The sequence below is a fragment of the Larus michahellis genome, chromosome 9, assembly GCF_964199755.1.
Source record: "Larus michahellis chromosome 9, bLarMic1.1, whole genome shotgun sequence".
Taxonomy (NCBI): Eukaryota; Metazoa; Chordata; class Aves; order Charadriiformes; family Laridae; genus Larus; species Larus michahellis.
This window is the reverse complement of record NC_133904.1, coordinates 27,366,434-27,389,392: the sequence shown is the minus strand read 5'-3', so window position 1 is coordinate 27,389,392 and position 22,959 is coordinate 27,366,434. Positions and strand designations below refer to the sequence as shown.

Below are 22,959 nucleotides of genomic sequence, written 5' to 3'. Positions count from 1 at the left end.
GTGGAGCCAGCAGAGGGGAACAAGGTAAATAGGGACTTTTTTCGGTTCTGAGAGCCAGAAGAGATGCAGGATGAGCAAAGACCACTTGGGACGTGAGGAGAGGAGATACACCACCTCAGCAGACCCATTTTACCCCTACCCATCTCCTTCCTTCTTCTGGAGGGGACTTTGGGGCCGGCCGGTGTAGGATGCATAGGGAGCACCAATGCCCCGGGAGGAGCAATCCTGGCTTCCGGCCTGAGTCAGTGCCAACCTCCAGCTGGGCATGTATGTCCTCCCTACCCACTGCAGCAGGGCATAATGGAAAACGGTGCAGGAAAGTGTGGAAAAGAGGAAGGCTGTGCGCAGCAGTATTGGCAGGCAGGGAGCAGACCCTGAGCAGCAGCACTGGAGCACAGCAGCGTCGGAGAGAGTACTGCTTCAGGGCTCTTTGCTCAGCCAGCTCAGCCCTTGATTTTTAATACTCTGGACCCCACTACCACCATCCTGGACAGTTCTCCCAGGGAGGACTTCAGTTCACTGAGTGCATCTGACCCCATCTTAGGCTGGATGGTATTGCCTCCAATCAGGGTTGTCTTCAGCCTCTCAAACACCCTGGTTTTTGCCAGGATGGACCAAGCAGAGCAAGAAACAAGAAATGTCCTTCCTCCCAGACCCTCTGGCCTCTTTTCCAAGGTGAACTTTCACACTGGTCTTTAGGGCTTGTTCCCCTGTTGTCCCCAAAGTTAGGGGCTGCAGGACATCTGATGGAGAGATGAGTCACTGCAGCTACCCTCTGGTGAGCCTCCTGCAACTGTGAGCCACTGGCGCTGGGCAGTGGGAGACTTCAGCCACTGCCCTCCAGAAGAGCTTGCTTTGGTCCCCGGGGATGGATGAGTAAATGCCCCAAACCTCCCCAGTCCCTCCCCAAGTCAATCCTGAGAGAGGAGGAGGCTCATAAAGCAGATGAGATGTAACATGCTCCCCACGCATCACTGTGGCAGCAGCTCTGCGCGCAGCTCTGCCATGTGTTTTGTCATGCCCCACCCCTGGAGGTGTTCAAGGCCAGGCTGGGTGAGGCTTTGAGCAGCCTGCTCTGCTGGGACGTGTCCCTGCCCAGGGCAGGGGGGTAGAACTAGATGATCTTCAAGGTCCCTTCCAACATAAACCATTCTATGCTTATCTTCAAATTCAATTTAGAGGAAAGGGAAAGAAGACAGATAGATAAAATCGTGGAATAGAGATCTGCCAGGGCATTTTAAACACCGTAGTCCAAAAGCCAAGAACCCATACCTGGGTCAATGCTGAGAAGGAGAAGCACTCATCCTGTTTTTGACAGTCAAAGCATTTGCTATTAGCAGTTGCCAGAAAGAGGGAATCACCTAGGTGGACTTTGGTCTGTAATGGCCTTTCATACACTTACATTAGACCTCTGCTTCCTCAGCTGAAGCTGCTGGGAGAACATCCACATTCAATTCTCACCCTCCCAACTGCAGGGCCAGCGAGCAGCAGAGCCACTTGCCTGCCATTGCTGGGAGCAGGTTTAGGCACGGCCAAAGTCCTTCTGAGCAGCACTAGGCACACGAGAGGAATATCACCAGCTGGTTAATAAATGGAAGGCATGGCACCAATACTGCAAACCAGGGATGTTTCTTTCCAGACCAGTGTACCTACAACGTTGCTGCTACCACATCAATAGGAGTTGTTTGACGCTCAGATGGGATCCTGGCTAATGTACTAGTTGCTTAAAATTTTTTATAAAGTATGCCCCCAAAAAGGTATTTTCAAAAAGCAAAGCCTGAAGGAACCAAGTTAGTTTGGTGAAGAAAGAGGGAACAACAGAGGTCTCCTGATACATGGGGGACCATTCCAGAAGGACAGATCGGCTGTGGTCCCAAGAAATGGCTGGAAACTGCAGGGATGATTCGAGTTATTTCCTAGGAAAGACCTTAAGCTTTCGGCAGCAGGAGTACTGGAGCAGGGTAGAAAAGCCAGGACTGACTTGGACACACGGCTGTTAGGAACTATCTAGGCACACTTGGTCCTGCCATGAAACCTTTAACAGTGGCTATAACTTTTCACTGATTTCACAAGTCATATTGTATCTTGAGCATATCTCAACAGCTACAGTTCACATAAGCTTTGGCCCCAGAACCATTCTATTTATTGAACACCATAAACAATGATACATTTGCATTCCCATAAAACTTTATTTGCCAAACAACAGCAAAATAGTCTGACATCACTGTGCTGTAACTTATTACTCATAAGTAATTGCTTGGAAAATGGTAATAATTTAATTTTTTGTTCTGTGTTTTAGGTTGGTTTTCCCCTTTAGCTTCCAGCTGCGAGATCAGGCTTCTCTGACCAGCATTTTCTTTTGAAATCAGAAGGTGACATTATGCAGCAGCATCTTTTCTCTGCTTTTCCTGGGTCCTATCCAAGAACATCCTACCATGGTGCCTCCTCATCTTGCTAACATTCCCACCGAGAGCTGTACAGCAATGCAACACCACAGATACTGTTCAATGAAATCCGCTCCACAGACACCCTGGTGTTTTTCAGCATTAATAACTTGTCTGCAAAACTGGATGAGACCGACAGGAGGGGTGAGCTTCCGTGCATTAACACTGACCCGAGGAGTGAGGGTGAACACTCCTCGCCTTAGATTGGAAGTGAAGTCAAATTTAAAGACTTGCACTGTCTGACAGCCTCCCACTGGGTGGTTCCAGCACAGGTGATGGCAGGATTACACACTGGCTATGCAAATGATTTGCACGGGTGTTCAGCTGGTAGGGGTGAACAGGGACAGGGGTTTGGGGAATGGGCGGTTGCTGAGCAGGCAGCTCTCCTGCAGACCCCCCCTTCAGTGCCACCTGCAGGCACCTCACCTGTGTAGGAGCAGAGCGTGACCTTGATGTGGTGCCATTTCAGGTGCTGGTTAAAATAATAATTAAAAAAAAGTTTAAGCACTGATGCAAATTGAAAGTCAATCGCCCTAATCCCCCTGCTTTATTGTTTTTTTTAAGTAACAGTTTCTGATGCTCAAGGGAGCAGGTCATACCAAATCTTATTTTTGTGATTATATTTTTATTTAAGCTTCAGCAGCTGAGGTAAATGGCTCTTTTTACCCAGCTGTAATAACAGAGTAGGACATAATAAATAACTTCGATTATGCAGGAAAGACTCAAGATATGATTGCAATTCCAGATGCCTGACAGATTAACTGTAAGTGCAAAATTTTCTTTTAAGTACGATTAAGATATATTCACCCTACACTACCAAGGTCCTGGACTATAAATTTATTTCAATTTATCTTCTGTTTTCAACGTGTGCAGAACCGCGTTCACTTTCCAGGGGCGGGGCACAGCCGCACCGGGATGAACCAGATCTTTGCTTCCAAGGTCCCTCTCGCGGTGACAATTCAGTTTGCAGGGATCAGCAACTCAGTGCAGCAATACCATGCTCTACCAGGCTTCGAGGTCTATTGTCGACTTTTCTTCCGTTCTGAGATTTAATATGCTATGTAGAAACCACAACTGGGCACAGAAGGAGGCAGTTTGCTGTGAGCAAATGCAAATGACAGCACAGGCTATGCAAGGAACTAAATAAACATATTATCTCATTTTTAATATGCCAATTGTGGTCTGTTGTTAGCACAGCTATATAAAAAGCACTCAGTGATGTTTAATTCTAACAGCACTTCGAAGATATGAGAAAGAAATTTATACAGAAAAAGACAGCCTCATGGATGTATTAAGTCAAAGGAGTGCTGATGCCACCAAAGGCTCAGGCATCTCTTAGCATTCAGTCCATTCTAGCTAGGGCCAGGCTCAAAAATTGCAAATGTCCAGAGACTGCTCCCACCATTGCCCCTCATCCTATTGCTACGTGCCTTTGCCAACAGCCCCTCCCCAGCTTTCATAAGAAAGGTCCCCCTTTAGGGGCTGGAAGGTCTCCCCGGAGCCTTCTCTTCTCCAGGCTGAACCCCCCCCAGCTCTCTCAGCCTGTCCTCACAGCAGAGGGGCTCCAGCCCTCAGATCATCTCCGTGGCCTCCTCTGGCCCCGCTACAACAGGTCCATGTCCTTCTTGTGCTGAGGGCTCCAGAGCTGGACACAGTACTCCAGGTGGGGTCTCACCAGAGCGGAGTAGAGGGGCAGAATCCCCTCTCTGGATCTGCTGGCCACGCTTCTTTTGATGCAGCCCAGGATGCGATTGGCCTTCCGGGCCGTGAGTGCACATTGTTGCCTCATGTTCAGCTTTTCATCCACCAGGGCCCCCAAGTCCTTTTCCGCAGGGCTGCTCTCTATCATGTCATCCCCCAGCCTGTATTGATAATGAGGATTGTCCCGACCTTGCACTTGGCCTTTTGAACTTCATAAGGTTTGCTCGGGCCCACCTCTCTAGCTTGTCCAGGTCCCTCTGGATGACATCCCATCCCTCTGGCCTGTCAACCGCACCACTCAGCTTGGTGCCATCGACAAAGTTGCTGAGGGTGCACTTGATCGCACTGTCTAAATCATTGATGAAGATGTTGAACAGCACTGGTCCCCGTACGGATCCCTGAGGGACACCACTTGTCACCCCTTTCCATCTGGACATCGAGCCGTTGACCACCACCCTCTGGATGTGACCATCCAACCAGTTCCTTATCCACTGAACAGCCCACCCATCAAATCCGTATCTCTCCAACTTAGAGAGAAGGATGTTGTGGGGAACCGTGTCAAAGGCCTTGCAGAAGTCCAGGTAGACGATATCCGTAGCTCTCCCCTTGTCCACTGATGCAGTCACTCCGTTGTAGAAAGCCACCAGGTTGGTCAGACAGGACTTGCCCCTGGTGAAGCCCTGCTGGCTGTCTTGAATCACCTCCCTGTCCTCCGCGTGCTTTAGCATAGCTTCTAGGAGGATCTGTTCCATGATCTTCCCAGGCACGGAGGTGAGGCTGCCAGGGCGGTAGTTCCCAGAGTCCTCCTTTCTACCTTTTTTAAAAATGGGTGTAATGTTTCCCTTTTTCCAGTCACAGGGGACTTCGCCTGACTGCCACGACTATTCAGATATCATGGAGAGTGGCTTGGCAACTACATCAGCCAATTCCCTCAGGACTCTGGGGTGCATCTCATCAGGTCCCATAGAGTTGTATACGTTCAGGTTCCTCAGGTGGTCACGAACCTTGTCTTCACTTACAGTGACCTCATCCCTCGATACCCTGGTAGCATCCCTATACTCTTTCCACGACACCTGATGCTGATTGAATTGCCTGTGCAGTTCCTTCTTGCCTTTTAGTTTGACCAGCAGGTCCCAGCTCAGCCATGCTAGTCTCTTCCCTTCCTTGCTTAATTTTTTACACCTGGGGATCGAGAGCTTTTGTGCTCTATGAAAAGCACCCCTGAAGATCTACCAGCTAGGTAGCAGGAGGGAAAGCTCTTGCTTGTTCTCACTGTGTCTGGGAAGTGCTATCATTGCCCCAAAAAACTTGAGGCTCTGAGATTTCCTGGAGACATAATCCTCAAAACAACCTTTTTTCACTCACACCAAGGTGTCGGGGCAGCTAGCGGAAAAGTACAAGTATGCAAGAAACTTGAGGGCATGCCAACCTTGCAGATCTGGGACAAATAACTCTGAGGAGTCAGGGAACAGCTGGCCTTGCAGGTCCGAGATAAATAACCTTGAAGAAGTAGGGAGTAGGCAACAAGTTATAACTGTAGCTTCTAGCACATAGCAAAACCGTAGCTTCTAGCATGTAGCGAAACCGCAAGTAGGAGGGATTATTGTAATGAAATATTTAGAGCTAAGCCAATTAGAAATGATAGAATTTGTGTAATTTGTGTAACTGTTAAGTAGCTGTATAAAAGGCTTTCCGACGTGTCTAATAAACTGACATTTTGCTTGCATCAAGCAGCGTCCCGTCTCTCAATCGCGGCACCAAGGCTGGGCTCAAAAATTGTAAAATTGCAAGGCTCGACTTTTGGGGCCAGCTCAGTTCACTGACTGACACAGCTCAGCTCCGGGGGCTGGCTGGGCTCAGCATTTGGGGCATCTCAGCTTGACTCCTGAGCTGAATCATCTCAGCTCTTGGGGAAGACTTGGCTTGGCTTTTGGTACCAGTTCATCTCATCTTCCGGGGTTGGCTCAGCTCAATTCCTTGGCCAGCTCAGCTCCTTGGTCCGCTCGTCCCAGCTCCTTGGACCTTCTCTGGTTGGCTCCTGGGGCCATATCAGCTCTGCTCATGTGACACAGTTAGCTTGAATTTTGTGCCCAGTGAAGCTCAACATTTGGGGTGTGTTTGTCTCAGTTCATGTTGGCTACTGGGCTGGCTTGGTAAGGCTCCTAGGCTGACTCCGCATTGCTCCTGGGGCCAACTCAACTCAGCTCCTTGGACCAACACAACTTGGCTCTTTGTGCCAGCTTGGCTCAGCTTTTGGAACCGGCTTGGCTCGGCTCCTTGACTAACTCACCTTGGCTCTTGGTGGCAGCTCAGCTCAGATCCTGGGGCCAGGTCAGCCCAGCTTTTTAGGCCAGGGAACTCAATTTTTGGGGCCGGCTTGGCTGGGGTCCTGGGGCAGGTGCATCTAGGCTTTTAGGCACAGTTCAGCTTGGACCACGGGCCAGCTTTGCTTAACTGCTGGCCACGTTTAGTTAGGATCCTAGAAATGACTCAGCTCAACTACTGGGGCTGGCTTGGATTGGCTTTTGAAGCCAACTTGGTAAGGTCTTGAGTCTGGTTCAACTTGGCTCCTGGAGCCAGCTCGGCTCAGCTCGTGGGCAAGCTGAGCTCGGCTCCATTCTACAACTCAGCTTGGCTCGTGATGCCAGCTCAGCTCAACTCCTAGTTCCAGCACTGCTTGGCTTTTAGGTCTGGCTTGGCACAACTGCTGGGGCAAACTCTGCTTGGATTTTGGGGCTGGCTCAGCTTGGCTCCTGGGGTCAGCTAAATTAGGCTCCTCAGGCCGGCTTGGCTCAGCTCAGCTCCTGGGACTGATTTTGTTCAGGTACTGGGACTGACTCGGCTCAGCTTGAAAGAACCATCTCAGCTCGGCTTTCAGGGACGGTTTGGCTTGGCACCTGGGGCCAGCTCTGGATCATAGGATCAGCTCTGGATCAGCTAGGATCATAGGAATGAATCAGCTTGACTCCTATGGCTGACTTGGCTCAGATTTTGGGTCTGGGTCAGCTCATCTCCTGGGATAGGCTTAATTTGGCTCCTGATGCCAATTCAGCTGTGCTCCTGTGTGGCCCCAACACAGCTTTTGGCACTGATTTCTCTCTACTTCTTGGGCCGGCTCAATTTGGCTCCTGGTTCTGACACAGATTTGCTTTTAAGGTGGGCTCGGCTTCTTGGGTGTGGTTGACAAGGCTTCTAGGCTGGCTCGGCATGGCTCCTGGGGCCAACTCGGCTCCTTGGACCAAGCCATCTTGGCTCCTGGTGCAGGCTCGGCTCGACTTTTGGAAATGACTTGCATCAGCTGCTTGGACCAATTCCCAACATGAATCAGTGAAAACAAATTGTAAAACCTGAACATCAGATCATTATGTTCTGATAGTCTAGTGAATATGGACATTTATTTACATTCATAAACTGTTCTCTCTTGGTACATTCAGTGAAACTAAAGAAACCCCCCTAAGTCGCATTTCTACTTGGTCACAAATCACTCTAAGGCTTACAGATCTAGATATACAACACAGCAGTGCAAGAGGAAGTTCTCAGATATTTTCTATATATAACAGCGCACTGTTATCGTCTCAACATACTAACAGGACTTTTCAAGAAATCTTCAGGTTGATAATCAAACACCAGCAGCAAAATAATCTTCATTTTTGTAAAAAGTTTGAATGCCAACAGCAAATTGGTCTCATAAATCACTAAAGGAGAGCCTGCTAACACATGAGGTTCTTTCCTGATCTAGCTTAAGGTGCTTTTGCTTCCGTTAGGCTACACAACCAAGAGATCTCGGGAGAAAACAAACCACAGTGAAGTCTCACCTGCACAAATCAGATTCTGAAGTCAGACCAGCTTGCCCTGCAACAAAACACTTGGCTAAAGCACGAACACTCTGTGCCATTGCTTTCATGGCTGTCACCTAAAAACTATTCACCTAATGCTGCTAGTGCTCAAGAGTGACCGAACACAGAAGAGAGCCCACCATCTGTGTCTATTTCTTGGAGCATCAACAGCCAGATTTCTCAGCTGCTCAGGGCTTTACATTTCAATGGAAACAAAACCAGCCGTGCTAGAATTGGATCACAGACATTCTGGGGACTTTCACAAGTAGGACAGAATCAGTTGCAGCTAAAGTGCTATCTCCCCTCTTAAGTTGATCATCTAGTTTGAATTAACCAAAGGGACGTGAATGCTTTGAATTGACTTTTTGCAGAGCAGAGACACTCAAATGAAATTACCTATGAAGACAGCCTTGAAAGGTTTTCCAAAAACAGCATGTGCCTGAAGCTCTCAATGCTTTGCCTTGGCTTACAGCGTGTTAGTCTTTTGAAGAGGCGGAAAGCCTTCTGACCTTGTACATAAGGCCCAAACAAAAAACCAATGACCTGAAACACTTGCACTGAGTAAGTTTAAAATGCAAAGGTTTCTCCATGAGAATGGTCTTTATATTGTACTTACACAAACTGGATAGGAGTAAATATTTTAAAGCGCCGTCAGCAGCCATTGCCTGTAATCTGCCTATGGGTTTGAATGTCAAAAGCCCTTGCCTTTGCAGACCAAATCAGAACAATGTTGCATATCTAGTCAAGCTCTGTCAGGGAGGTTTTGCTCAGTGATCACACACAAAATACAGGACTATTTCACCATTTATGCTCCTTTTTTCATTGTATTATTCGTATGGGCAGGAACCTCTCTTAGACCAAAACATACCTACCAGAAGACATCATTTCAACAATGAAGGGGTAATTTTACTTCTATTTCCATATGACAGAATGCTTTTTCAGAAAACTGAGAAATCATTTAGCCGAAACTAATTCCTCATCTTGCCCTCCTAGGGAACCCAACAGCAAGCTTCCTCTGGACTTCAGAGTAGTTTCAAATGGTAGGAGCTCCTAATGACGGAAACGGAATCTTTCCCAGAACTCATATCCTGAAACCAACCCCTAGAGCTCTTCCCCGAAGGAAAACCTAACCGTTACACAGGCACCTGCCAAGAAAGGCCTGCACTGTGACTTTTTGATGGAGAAGGAGCTCAAACAGTACTGAAGCCCAGACAAACAATGGGGAGATCAGGCCAGCTGCAGTTCTAGAAGCTCAAAGCAGCTGTTTCTACCTGCTGAACGGAGCCACACAGGGTGTTCTTTCTGCTCCAGATCGCAAACTGCTGGACTGAGATTTCGGAGATATAGGGTAAGCAACAGTGGCTCCACAAAAAGATGGCACTCACTGACCTCTGATTCCTCCCCTGGAGCTGCCACATCTTCCCTATGAGTTTCTGAGACTGGTTACATCCTCTCCAGCTTCATAGTCATAGAATCGGGTCGTACCGAGGTTGGAAGCGTGGCCAGGGGAGCGAGGACCTGTGAATCCTGCATTGCGGCTGCCTGAGCTGGAAGTCTTTCATGGGCAAGTATAGTGCTTGGATCACCAGAACTGTCGCTTCAACATCCTTCAGCATCACTAAAGCAGCTTTGAAGAAAACCAATACCGAAGAACTCGTTGGGAAAGGCCAAGTCAGGAAAAAAGGAAAGGTTGATTACAGAAAAGTGTGATATATATACAGGGAGAACTAAGTCAGAGAAACTTCAGCTGCTCCAATGTCCAAGTTAAGAAAGGTACAAGTATTAATGAAAATAACCCTTCAGCGGGGCTGTGGCACCTGGGGCGGCCCGTTCCCATTGCTCCCCATGCTCCCTCCCCTCCCACACAGGCACGGAGCGGGACTGGAGGAAAAACTTTTAATGGAAAAACACAAGAGAAAAGGTCCTAACAAAGCCACTCTAAGCCCCCCTCCCTCAAACGCACCCCCCTCCCCTAAACACATCCCCCCCCAAATACACCGCCCGCTACTACTTTTAATGGAAAAACACAACAGAAAAGGCCCTATCGGAGCTACTCTAACCCCTCTCCCCTAAACACATCCCTCTCAAAATGCACTACCCCCATTCAAATGCACCCCTCTCCCCCAAGCACACCACCCCCCCAGATACAGTCCCCTCCCTTAAATCTGCCCCCCCACGCCCACTACCCTAAATACAACCCTCCCCCCACTCCCCAAAGGCACCCCCCCTCTGCCCTCCATCATCTCCATCTCCTCGCTGCGGGGGGGAGGGGGGTGTGTGTCTCTTCCCCCCTGCCACCCCCGGGCTGACAGACAGAGCCCTGCGCTTGCTGGGTGGCTTTGAGGGGTGGGCTCGTCCCCTGCTTCGTCCCCCGCTCCTCCGCCACTGCAGGCTGGGCCAGCAGCAGTTCCATTCCCGCTCCCCCCACCCCCGGCTCCTGGGACTCTGTCCCATAGAGGAATTCTTCCAGGATGTGGACGGCCTCCAGGATCTCCTCCACGCTGTAGTTGGGCGTCAGCAGCTCCTCGGGCAGCGAGAGGGAGGCATCATCGCAGAGCTGGGCAGCTGCGCAGGTGCCACCGGGGTCACAGTCGAAGAGCCTCAGGACCTCCTCGAGAGATTCTGCCTGGGGCACTGCAAGGTGGCCGGCCATGTCCCCAAGGACAAGGCTGTGAGGGACAGCAGAGGGGCTGGTGGGGACGTCGCTCTCCCAGGAGACATCACTCTCAGAGGAGTTGTTGCTGCTCAAGGAGGTGTCGCTGCTCCAGGAGGTGTCACTCTTTGAGGAGATGGTGTCGCCCTCTGAGATGTCACTCTCTGAGGAGATGTCGCTCTTTGGGAAGAAGTTGCACTTTGGGGAGATGTCGGTCCCTGAGGAGATGTGGGTCTCAGAGGAGATGTCACTCTTTCGGGAGATGTTGCTATTTGGGGAGCTGATGGTGCTTGAGGAGATGTCGCTGCCGGGGGGGGTCTGCGGGGGGGAGGCCCTGCTGGAGCTGTTGCTCTCTGAAGACCATTCCTTGGAGTTCTCGAAGGCAGGGATGGATGTTGGCAGCTCAGTGGGCGCTGGGGACACCGCTCTCCCCTCTCTGCCAGTGCCACCGGGGTCTCCAGGTGTGGGGATGCTGGTGTCAGGGTCCTGGCTGACCTCCACCATGGCTGGGGAGGAAACAAAGAGGGGGGTGCCAGGGACTGCCCAGGCCGGGAAGGTCCCGCAGCCCCCAGGGCCCCACAGGGCAGCGCCCGGCAGAGCAGTGGCGCCGTGGCCGAGGGTGGTGGTGGCCGGTGCTGGCACGTTGTTGACGGTCTACTTGATGTGGAAGAAGCGCGAGCTGAAGCAGCATCCGCATGGGGTCCTCTGCAGCCCTGTGTGGGTGGGAGGAAGCCATGCTGGGCTGGGGGCACCCTCTGGGGCACCCACGGAGCCGGCCCCCATGGCCATCAGGGCGCTGATGGTGTCAGGGTGGCAGAGGGGACAGGGGTGCCACACCTGGTGGTGGTGCCTGTGGGGCCGCCCCCACTGCGGGTGTCCAGGTTGTGGGGAATGGCTGCTGCTGCCCGGGTGGTGCGAACAGGGTGGCTGCACCTGGAAGAGAGAGAGTAGCCATGGTCACCTCCTGCACTCGTGGCCATGAGAGCATCCCCGGGCTCTGGGTCGGGGTCTGTCCCTGCCTTGGGGGTACAAGGTTTGTGGGAGCACAAAAGCCTGAAGGCTCTGGGGCGCTGGGGGGGACGTGCAGTGGGAGACGCAGAGGTGGCAGCGCCATGGTCGGTCCCCTCAGTCTCTCCGCTGCTAAGGAGTCTTTGGCATCTCCAGGATGGAATGTGGGAGCTCCCTGTGTTCTGCCCCCTCCCAATGGCCCCCAAAACCGCCCCCCCAGCTCCTCCTGGGGAGGGAAGGGGCTCAGGGGGGCTGGGTGTCCCTGGTCCCTACCAGGGGCTGTGTGTGCAAGAACTTTTTGCTTTAAACAGTATTTTTCAGGGGGTGAAAAGAACCAGTCGATTCAGCTGAGCTTTGTGGGGAAGAAGCTGCACCCGCAGCCTCCTTGTGCCACATGGCAAATGCCTCTGTGACTGTCGCCTGTGCTGCGCTGCCTGGAGTGACGCAGAGACAGGAAAAAGGACCTGGAGGGTGCGAGGTAAGGTCATGCAGCATCCCTTGGTGGCACGCTCCCCTCCCCAGCCCTCCCTCAAATCCTGCTGTTGGGTCTTTTAGTCTCCTCATTGGGAAACAAGCAGCTCTGGGTCCCCCTCAGAGTGGGGTGTACTTTCCCTGGGTGTGTGACACCGGGAGGAGATGGTACCCACTGCTGCATGCTCTGAAAAAAGGCCGGGATTCTGCACAACATCCAATGACAAGATGCTGAGTCTCTTTGTGCTCTGCAGGACCCCAGGGATTGGGTTAGTTCATCCCCTCCTGGTACTCGGGAGGATTTGGCACTACTAAGGACAACCCGGTAGGAACAGAGGCCTCTCGCTCCTGCTACGTGAACAGTGTGTGGCGTGGGGGAGTCGGGACAACTGCCATGAGCTGGAGGCCAGAGATCCCTCCTGGCTTTTATCCTGTTAATTAAACAGATTGCTCTCTGTTACTGAGGGACCTCTGGCTGCAAGATCATGTGAGACCATCTGCTGTGTAACTTGCGGCAGGGACCGATGCTGGGGGCGTGAAGGCAACTTCCAAAAGCATTAACCTTTTATTTCATTTCAGAGTGCAGCTGAACAACCCTGTTCCTCGCCACGCATTGTCCTAAGGCCTCCTCTTGACCTGACGCCACAGGAAAGGGCCTCCTCGGCCCTATCTGTAGGAATTTGCCTTGTGGTTAGGCAGGAAGGTGAAGTTGGTAGGTACAGGTCCCAGAAGCAGCTCACTAGAAGAAAGAAAATAACAAAAAACAAAGCAAAAAAAGACAAGGAGAGGTTTGTGTTCAGTACAATAGAGCCACCGGTACCCTGTTGCATGGCCCTGTGGCTCTACAGCGAAGGTGATGGCAGTCAGATGTGTCAAACCAAGCCTCTCCCCTCCCAAAAATTTAGGGCTGCTGCACAAAACCACCTCCTGTGCTGAGCTTTAACTTGCTCCTGTCATGATATAATGACAGCCTGCGGAGGCATAATTTAGCCCAGACCTGAAGATGTCTGTTTTAAGGTTAAGAAGTCCTCCAAGCTAAATTTTCTCCAACAGCAGCAACAAAAAAATCAACCTGTATGGTGTTCATTTGGGTTCCTCTCATTAAGGAAGCCATGCAGGATCACAGCCCGGAGGGTCCATCTTTGCTTTATCCCAACTTCCCACATCCGCTGCAAGGTTTAATTGGTTTCATGGCACCAGATCCCAACACGGATTTTAAAATGATCCAGTTGCTAACAGATCTGGTTGCTTTAACCCTGAACCCCAGCACTGGAGGGACACAGCCTCCTGATAAGGGCAATGCCCCTATTGCTGGGGAGTCACCCAGAATCGATGCCAAAATGGGTTCTGAAGTTTGGTGACCAGAATACCAGCCTCACCCCTGGCAATGACATGCCGAAAATCAACAGGAGCCACTGAAAAGCTCCTCCCCATCTCTCGCCGTGCTTATACAGAGCCAAAACCCTGCCAGTGCCAGAAAGCATTAAGGGCAGATCCTGAAATGATGTAAGCCAGTTCTATTGCCATCAGATTTATCCTAGTTTAAGACTTTAGCTATTTCACCCTTTGGAACACACATTGGATTTTCAGTGCAGAGACATTTTCTTCATAGTCAAGGAGGCTTAACTTATTTCCTGGAGGCTGGTTCAATACGGCATCACTAAAACTTCCCATAAGACATGGCAGAGAGAGAGTAGCCCAGCAGGGCACAGAACTGCACAACAAGAGCCTGAATTTGCAGCAGAAAAGCAGAAATGGAGTGTGCTCAGAGAACCCTGCTCCTGGTTAGCGTCTCCTTCAAATGAGATTTAATGAATAAACCTAAATTGCTTTGAAATGTTGAGTTCTTACGGCTACAAATGTCTATTACATGGCACTGTAAAGACCACAGGTTACAAAGCTTCGTGCAGTCTAACGTGGGCAGGTTCCGCTTGAAAAATGACATTTAAAAATTCGGATCAAACTCGATGTACTTGTAATGTGGTTTCAGGCAGCTGTTCCCAGTACTAACCAAATGGATGAGGATTAGCAAAACCAGAGAAGGCCACAGCCATGCTCTATTTTTGCTAATCCCTGTTTCCGTGAGATGGAAATAGCAGCTGGCTGCTCCAGCTCTCCTTTTGGCTGCCTTTGAGCTTGCAAAGTCATTTCAAGCCAGTGCCTGAGGACTAGTTGGTGGGGAGAAAAACAGTTTCCTGCTCTGTGTTGCATGAACTCAGAAATCAGGTAATGATAAAATGGGGAAAATGCCCAGCTTTCCTAACCTGGGGAAGGGGACCGCTTCCTGCTTGGCATCTGCACAGGCACGGCAGGGTGGGCCTGTGTGGGCAGAGCACGGAGGGATGTGATGCTGAAAGCCTGAGACATCCCACCGCTGCGCTCTCCTCCGTTGGTTCCTACGACTGTCCGGGGATGAACAGCGTGTCATGAGAGAGGTCAGCTCTTCTCGCTTTGCAGCAGGCACGGGATGACCTGCTGAAGCAGATACAGGGACTGAGCTCTTTATGGCAACTTCAAGCTCAGTTAAAACCGTGAAGTGAAGCCCTGGTTAACCTTTGCTGCTTCCTTACAACCTCTCTAACTGATGGGAAAGCGTCATCACCCTCTCTCTGGAGGCTGCATGCAGGCACAGGGACTTTGTGGGGCTCTGCAATGTCCCTTCCTAGCAATTTAAATGAAATTCCGTGCTTTATTACCTTATTCTAATCAAACCATCCACATTTTGGCTCGCCATCAGATAGCCTCTCCCCACGTAGTAAGGTGGCCGTTCATTAGTTTTCTGAGGTAGGTGTTCTAATAAGCCAACTGGAATATACCTGCAATGAAACGCAATGGTGCTATGCGCTATTGTTCAAGTGATACAGGCTTGCTGGGGTAAAGCTCCTCTTGGCTCCTCTCACCTGCACAGGAACAAGAGCCATTCCAGCAGCAACTTCCTGGTCTTCTCCACTCCCTGAGTATCCGACCCCCAGTGCTCAAGGACACAGTTGGTGAAGTCTTTGAGGGTATCAAGTCTCTCGCTGGAGGAGATATCCCAGTGTCTGCTCCTTCATTTCAGTGAAAAGCCACAGTTTGATGAGTGCCCCTCTGTAGCCATAAATAAATTTATTTTGTTATTCCCATGACTGATCCTTCTGAAAATGCCAACTCATTTCAGAGACCTTCCAGCACTTATTTGCCAGCCAATACTGCTTTAATTTCCTTTTTCAATTTCAATAGGAAGCTGCTGTTAGTTCCCACAGACCAAGTTTTAAAGCGTAGTTTTGCCAAGAGGAAACTTCTCATGTTTTGGGTTTGTTTAGGTATGTTTTTAAATTCCTTTTTCCCTCTTGCACCAATAGAGTCAGAAGCAAAAGGGAAACACAGGCGCTTGCCTTGCAATCATAATTCCCGAAACATCCATCTGCATGGCTCGATTAGCATCTTCGTAAGACAAAATATCACCGTTTCCTGTACGGAAGGAAGGGAGAAGGCAGAGGTCAAAGCGACACACGAGGACAAGTCACAATGAGTTAATCCAGGCATGGAATAAAATTCAAAATGGACACAGGATCCAAAAGCTAGATTGTCCAACGAGGCTCTGGGGCTCACATTTGGAGACTCACAGGGATGTTTCTGATTAATGTTCCCTTACAAGGAAAAGGAGAGGCTTCTCCTCTCTTCTGCTCCACTCCAAACTCCTACCCGGAAGGTTCAGCTGGGGCTTTCTGTGCCATGGTGCCCAAGGGAGAAAGCACCTGCTAAAAACCAAGTGGTTTGTGTCCTGCCTGTCCCTTCCCTCCTGCTCTGCTCAGTGCTGTCCCACCTGGCCCCCAGCACACAGGCAGATCTGGGCTGCGCAAGAGCTGCTGGTGATTCACTTCATCGTATCATCACCAGCAACATGGATACTCCAACCTTTCCCCTGGATTAAATGTCCTTAGGAGCCTGGGTTTTAATTTTTTAAAGATATTTCGAATCAAATGTGGCACTTTCCGTCCCTGTGACCAAACAATAGAAACACCTACCAAAAAGGGGCATGGGGCTTGCTATTTTAGCACATTCTGCTATGTAGTCCCAGTCAGCACTCCTCGTGTACCACTAGTCCCTGGATCGGCCATGAAGCTGGAGAAAAAAGTCACAGAGAGACCTCAGTGAATGCCCTGGAGGAGGCAGGGCAGAAGGGGAGCACCGGAGGAACGTGCTTCAGCAAAGGCAATAACAGCAGGTAAAGGATCCCTTTGGATGTACAGCCCAGCCAGTGGCTAGCAGCCCGGGCTGCGGAGGTGGCTAGCAGAGCTGAGAAAGGGCTGGATGCTTTCTGAGTAATGTTTTGGCTATTTGCAAGCCAGAGCAAGAAATGACTGTCCAGAGTGAAAGAGAATATTCACTGTCGGCAGGAACAACTCATCCCCATGCAAATGAGACAGTCCCATCACTTCCCCAGCCCTGCTGTAATGAGGCTCATTTGGCTGAAGTTTCTGTTCCTGAGCACTGCAGGAACCATCTCCCTTTGTAACGGAGACAAGGCTCAGGAGCACCAAGCAAAATGCTCTCTGCATCTGAATTTTTCTCCGTTATTAGCAGAAAGCACTAAAAGGCAGTACGCAGCTGGTCAAAGGTGTTTGAAAGAGCTGCTCAGCTGTGGGGAAGGGTAAGGTCACCCCCACATTGTGCTCTGCGCTGACTGGCAAGTGGAGTTCCCTGGGCACCACCCACCAATCTCATGCCACAGCAAGGATCCCTGTACCATGACCAGGGATGCTTTCCACTCCTGGATCTTGGGAATTATTTTAGGAGCCACATTAATCTTTTCTTGCACCCCCGTCTGTACCTTCGCAGACCATGGGATGTCCAGCACCTGCAGAAACGGGAGAGTGAGGCCAGGCTGAGGCAGGAGTCGGCTCCATCAGCTCATCCGCCACTGCTGGCAGGTGCTCTGACGCACTGAGTTCATCCCTCAGACGATCTGTTCAAACTTGTTGGACTGAGTCATCCGAGCACAGCCTCCTCCCTGGGAGACAAAAAGCGTTGGGGTCAAGACTTTCTGCCTCCTTGCATAGTGAAGGGCCTCCTTGGAGCTGCTCAGCAGCAGCCCTCCTGATACTCAGGGAACGCAGGTAAGACTCAGAGCACCTCAAGACTTGCAGAAAAGGGACTCTTCAACAAAAAAAACCAAACCCACAGCCCTTTTCCCTTCCAACTTCTGCTTGCTGCCAGGGAGAGACAGCCAACCATTCCTGGCTCTTTGAACAGCTTATTTGCCTTCCCGCTGAGGTCTAGTGCCCATAAATGAACTGGGAGCTCTGGATCAGACTGGCAGGAGCAGATCGGGTAACAGGAGATGAGGCAAAAGACAAGCATCTATTAAATGAGGGAAAATGTGCTGCAGAACGTCTTCTTGTAGACCAGGTCAATGGGACACCCAACACTGATGTCTACAAAGTCCACTTCAATTGCTTGGTTCAGGAGCTCTGCACATTTGGTCATTGTGTCTGGAAACATTCCCTCCAGCTACCAGAGGGGGACAGGTTGTATGAATTCAAGAAGCAGCTTTTCTCCTCAGAAGTGAGTTATCATTTCTGTGGTTCTCAGGATGATAGCACCCACCTGCACCCCGAAAATTATCTTCAGTATGGTGGCATTTGAGGACAGCCCACTCGGACCGCTGGCCCTGAAGCAGATTTCTGCACGCAGCCATCTCTCCACAGGTGACGTCTGCCCCGAAATGCTCGCATATCCTTTGGAAAGGGAGGTTACCGCGCTGAAAGAGACAGCAGAGAGATGGTTTGTCTGGAGATTTGCTCTGTTCCAGATGTGGCAATGGCAAATTTTGACAAAAGGAGAGAATTACCTACCTAGTGTGGTCAGTGGAGCCAAGTAGAGCTTGCCTTGGATTTCCAACTGGAAAACAAGAAGGACGGAGGAGCACGTTAGGAGAGTTGAAGCAGCAGTGGTTAAAGAGAAGGCTATTCCAGGTAGCAATTGTACCACTTGCCTTGGGTAAATCTCAGTGGGAAACCCAGGAAATCACTGGTTTTTCTTTGAGAACACCATGTATTCCAAGAGAATGTATCATTTGGATAAAAGAACCAGAAACCTGAAACGCTCAGTTTGTTTTCACTGCTCAGCTTGGAGAAAACTCAAAGCAGTTACAGATATAGAGGGATGCAAGACTGGCTAAAGGATGCAAGGACGGAGGTGATGAGGAGGAGAGGAAGGAGGCAATGCTCTCACCCCAGGAGAGCACTGTGCAGTACTCGCAAACCAACCAGCCCCAGACTGAGCTCTCCTTGCAGATTGTTTCCAGCCTCACTGAAAACTGAGCACCTGCTCTTCTTCCTGTGTAAAGGGCTGCAACTTCTCTTGGTTCTCACCCTTCCAAGGACACTACCACAGCCCCAGGAGTGCACCCACCTGCATCCTTCCCCTCTCCTGACAGTAATGCGGTACCCAGGCAGCTCTGTCCCCTGCCTGCCTCTCACCCGGCAAACAGGTCTCTTCTGTCTTCCCAAGCACAATCTCAACCACTTGGCAGGGACACGAGAGACAGAAGCCCTCAGCCAAACTCTCACAGCTCATCATCTTCTTCTCACATGACCGCAGCTTTATAACATCTTCATCTGTCACTGGGCCCACCGTTTTCAAGGAGGAAGCTTCCTCACAAGCGGTGGGACTGGGACTCTGCAAGGCGTCTGGTTTGGGATCTTCTCCCTGCTCTGGTAGCGCAGGACATTCAGGACCATCTCCCAGCCCCTCCTGGGGTGTTGTGCAGTTGGACACCTCTTGCTCCTCTGTAGAACGCTCCGTGGCTTTGCCTCCCTTCCCACCATCCCTGTGGGGCTTGCCCAGACCATGAAGGTACTTGTCAGCCTTCCTGAAGCTAAACTTCCTCTTGCGCAGCTGGTGCTGGAATGCCTTGGAGAGGTTGTTCCTCACCAGTGACTTCCCCTCCCACTGCTTGACTGAGTCCGTGTTGACAATGTTGTGGTAGCTGACCCCGAGGTGGGCCTGGGCAAAGCGGCAAGTGATGCCATAAATGCACTTGCCAAAAGTTTCGAAGAGCACACTTCAACAACTATTTTGGCTATAAAATGTGGACCTCTGTCTGATGTTATTCCCATGGGTACCCCAAATCTAGGAGTCATTTCTTTTAAAAATACTTCTACAACTTCTCTAGCTTTATTGGTGCGACATGGAAAGGCTTCAGACCATCCTATATAGATTAACAAATGTTTTAATCCTTCGCTTCTGGGTAACTCAGTAAAATCAATTTGCCAATATTCTCCTGGTACTTGTCCTTCTGCTGTTTTTCCAAATTGGATCCTATTCTGTGTTTTAGGGTTATTTCTGCAACATATTTCACATTGTTCAGTAACTGATCTAACCACCTCTATCATATTTTGACTAATGATTGATTTCTGGAGATGTTTCAGCAAATTTTCTGTTCCCCAATGCACGGTGTTATGCTCCCTTCTCACGAGGCTGCTCATGAGGGGAGTATGGCACTGCCACTAAGCCAGAGGGAGTAACTGCCCGTCCATCCTTCCGCGTTTCTGCTTGTAGTACTGTTATCAGATTTAAACCATCTTTATCGTAAACAGCTTTCTCTGGCAATGGTATCTTCTTTTCTGGTATTATGGCCAATATCACGGTTTCTATGTCTTTTTTCTGCAGCCCTTTAGCAGCTAAATCAGCTAGCTTATTCCCTTGTTCCTGAGTAGTTTGTCCTGCGTGGTGCGCTTTACAATGCATAATGGCCACTGCAGCAGGTGCCCTTATACACTCCAGGAGTCTTAAAATTTCTTCCTTCTGCTTGATTTCGGTGCCTTGTGTTGTCAGGAGTCCTCTTTCTTTCCATATAGCTCCTTGTGCGTGCACCACACCAAAGGCATACTTTGAGTCAGTCCAAATACGTACACTTTTTCCTTCTCTTAGCTGTAAGGCTCAGATCAGGGCTATCTGAGCGGATGTTTTGGGTGGCAATGCCTGGGCCTCTACTGTTACTTTTATAGTAGTAACAGCACATCCTGATACCCATTTCCCTTCTCTGACGAAGCTGCTCCCATTGGTGTACAGCCCTAGCCCAGGTCAGGCAAAGGGGTGTCTTTTAAATCAGGTTGGCTTGAATAAACTTCTTCAATAGTTTCTGGACAACTATGCTCAGGATTACTCTCAGCCTGTTGTGCCAAAAAGAACATTGCAGGATTAACAACGGAGGTAGTTTTCAAAATCACATCATCTTGTTCCAGAAGTACCACTCGGTACTTCAACGTCCTGCTGGGAGATAGACAATGTCCGCCCTTTTGGTCTAATACTGTAAGTAAGTACCATATGTAGAACGTAAACAGTCATTTTCTGTCCCATAGTAAGTTTCCGGGCTTCTTGTATTGACAACACTGTTGCTGAAACCGCTCTCAGGCGGCCTGGCCAGCCTTGACTTACTGTATCTAATTGCTTGGAGAAACAGGCCACTGCTCACCTGAATTCTCCCAGGTACTGTGTCAAACCCCCAAGGCTACGGCTTGCCTCTTGTAGGTAAAGAGTTCCAATGCCTTCTCCAGGTTAGGTAATCCCAAGGCAGGAGTTCTCATTAATGTCATTGCAAGGATCCTTTTGATAATTTCAACCGTTCATATAAGGGTTTTACTAACAGCCCATAGTCAGCCATCCACAGGAGACACCATGCAGTCTTGTCGCCACAACTCCAGCTCTTTCGCAAGTTGGTTTCCAAAAACAGTTGGGCTGTTTTTAAACCCTTGGGGCAGCACTGGCCGGGTATACTGGGTCTTTCTTCCCATTTCAGGATTTTCCCAGTCAAAGGCAAACAGTTCCTGACTCTCAGGTTCAAGCGGGATGCAGAAAAAGGCATCTTTCAAATCTAGCACTGTAAACCACCCTTGGTCTTCAGTTAGAGTGGTTAACTATGTCTATGAGTTTTCTACCATGGGGTGGATATCCTGGACAATTTGATTAATAGCTCTCAAGTCCTGTACCAATCTGTAAGACTTTCCATCTGCTTTCTTAACTGATAATATAGGAGTATTGTACTTGGACTCACATTCTCTTAGTAGGCCATCTTTCAAGAATTTTTGTACCAGAGGCAATAACCCCACCTTAGCTTCTAACTTTATAGGATATTGTTTCAACCTTACTGGAACTGATCCTGGTTTCAATTCTATTCTTACAGGTTCGGATCTTTTGGATTTTCCAGGCACCTCCCCTGCCCAAATGCAGTATGGCCGCAGTTTTGACTTCGGGCGGAATTCCTTTCTTTGCATGCTCCTCCTCCTGTAACAATAATACTGTAGCTTGGACAAATTTAGACTCAGGCATTAACACTTCTACTTCTCCATTTTTAAACTTTATTTCAGCCTCCAATTTTTCTAACAAATCCCGGCCAATTAAAGGCTTTGGTGCCCCAGGTAGATACCAAAACTGATGCGTTACCCACTGCTCTCCAATTTTAAACTTTAGGTGTTTAAAGAAAGGTCTGGTTTCTGATTCCCTGTGGCACCAAGAACCCTCACCGTGTCATACCCTAATTCATGTTCTTTCGTATTTATGATTGAATAAGCTGCTCCTGTATTGACTAAGCATTCTATTTCAGTTTCATCTTCCCCCACCCGTATTTTAACCAGATGGTCTGCTGGGGGAGATTCCTCCGGTCCCCTTCAGTCCCTAGCCTCCACGGCTAGCACAGGAGTATCTGGTACCCCAAAACGTAGCCCCTGCAACAATGGACATTCGTTCTTCCAGTGTCCGTCCTTTTTACAATAAACGCACTGGGTTTCTCCTACAGGGAGTTCCGGAAGTCCTCTGCCACGTCCTCTTCCCTGATAGCCACCCCTAAATCCTACCCTAGATCCTCCTCGAGGACAATAGGTCCCTTCTAGGGCGGCAATCAATTGAGCATTGCCTTTTTCCTTCTGTTGATCTCTGTTTTGGTAAAGTACCCAAGCCATATCCAACAGTTTTCCTAGGTCCTTAGCATCCGCTCCTTGTATTTTCTGTAATTTCCTCCATAGATCATCAGCAGACTGTCCAACAAACAAGGCTGCCAAGTGAGTCTTTCCTTTTTCCAACAGCTTCCTTCAGGTTATTTAAGAATTCAGTCAGAGATTCTTTCCTATCTTGCTCAATTTTTGACCAATTTATAGCCATTGGTATAGTATTCCTTATGCCAAACCGAACCCATTTCTCATATTGTGTTAATAACAATTTTATCTCCATTATTATCGATGTTCCATCCAGGGTCTGCCGAGGGAAAATGGTGTTCCAATTGTCCTGGCAAAGCTCCTGCTTCTACCTGGGCTTCTGTCTGAGTCCTTGCCACCATACGAATCATCTCTCTTTCTGTACTATCAAACAGTACTTGCATAATAGCTTCAATATCTTTCCAATCAGGGTCTTCGGTTTTTATCATCGTCTCAAAAGCACTAGCCACCTGATCGGGACCATCCCTGTACCTACCTCCAGCTATCTTCCAATTCACTTTCACTACAACCAGATCATCATTTCCAACAGCCTGTCTCAATGGAGCTTGTAACACAGCCCCTCGCCGACTACGAGTTCTCTCTGCCGCTGGCTTTGGTCCCAACGTACCTCTCATATTCATCATCCTATTCACTTTCTACCCTGTGATTCTGAGGTCTCTCCCTGAATCTAGGCGCTACCAACATTTCTGTATTCTCCCTCTTGCTCGCTCCGGGCCAACTTCAAGCATCTCTGTCCAATACTACATGTTGAGCAACACCTCTTTAATGCTTTTTCTCTCTCTTTCATCCTTTTCTAGTGCCAAGACTAAAGGATCCGACGGAGCCAAATTAATTCCACATTTTTTCTGACACTCCTTATGCCGACTCAA

The 22,959-nt window shown here is 49.5% G+C and overlaps 1 pseudogene; it reads right to left on the bottom strand.

The window, feature by feature from the left end:
• Positions 1 to 10,955: 10,955 nt before the first annotated feature.
• On the bottom strand, positions 10,956 to 22,518 carry LOC141749073 (tRNA-dihydrouridine(47) synthase [NAD(P)(+)]-like; annotated as a pseudogene).
• Between the last annotated feature and the right edge of the window lie 441 nt (positions 22,519 to 22,959).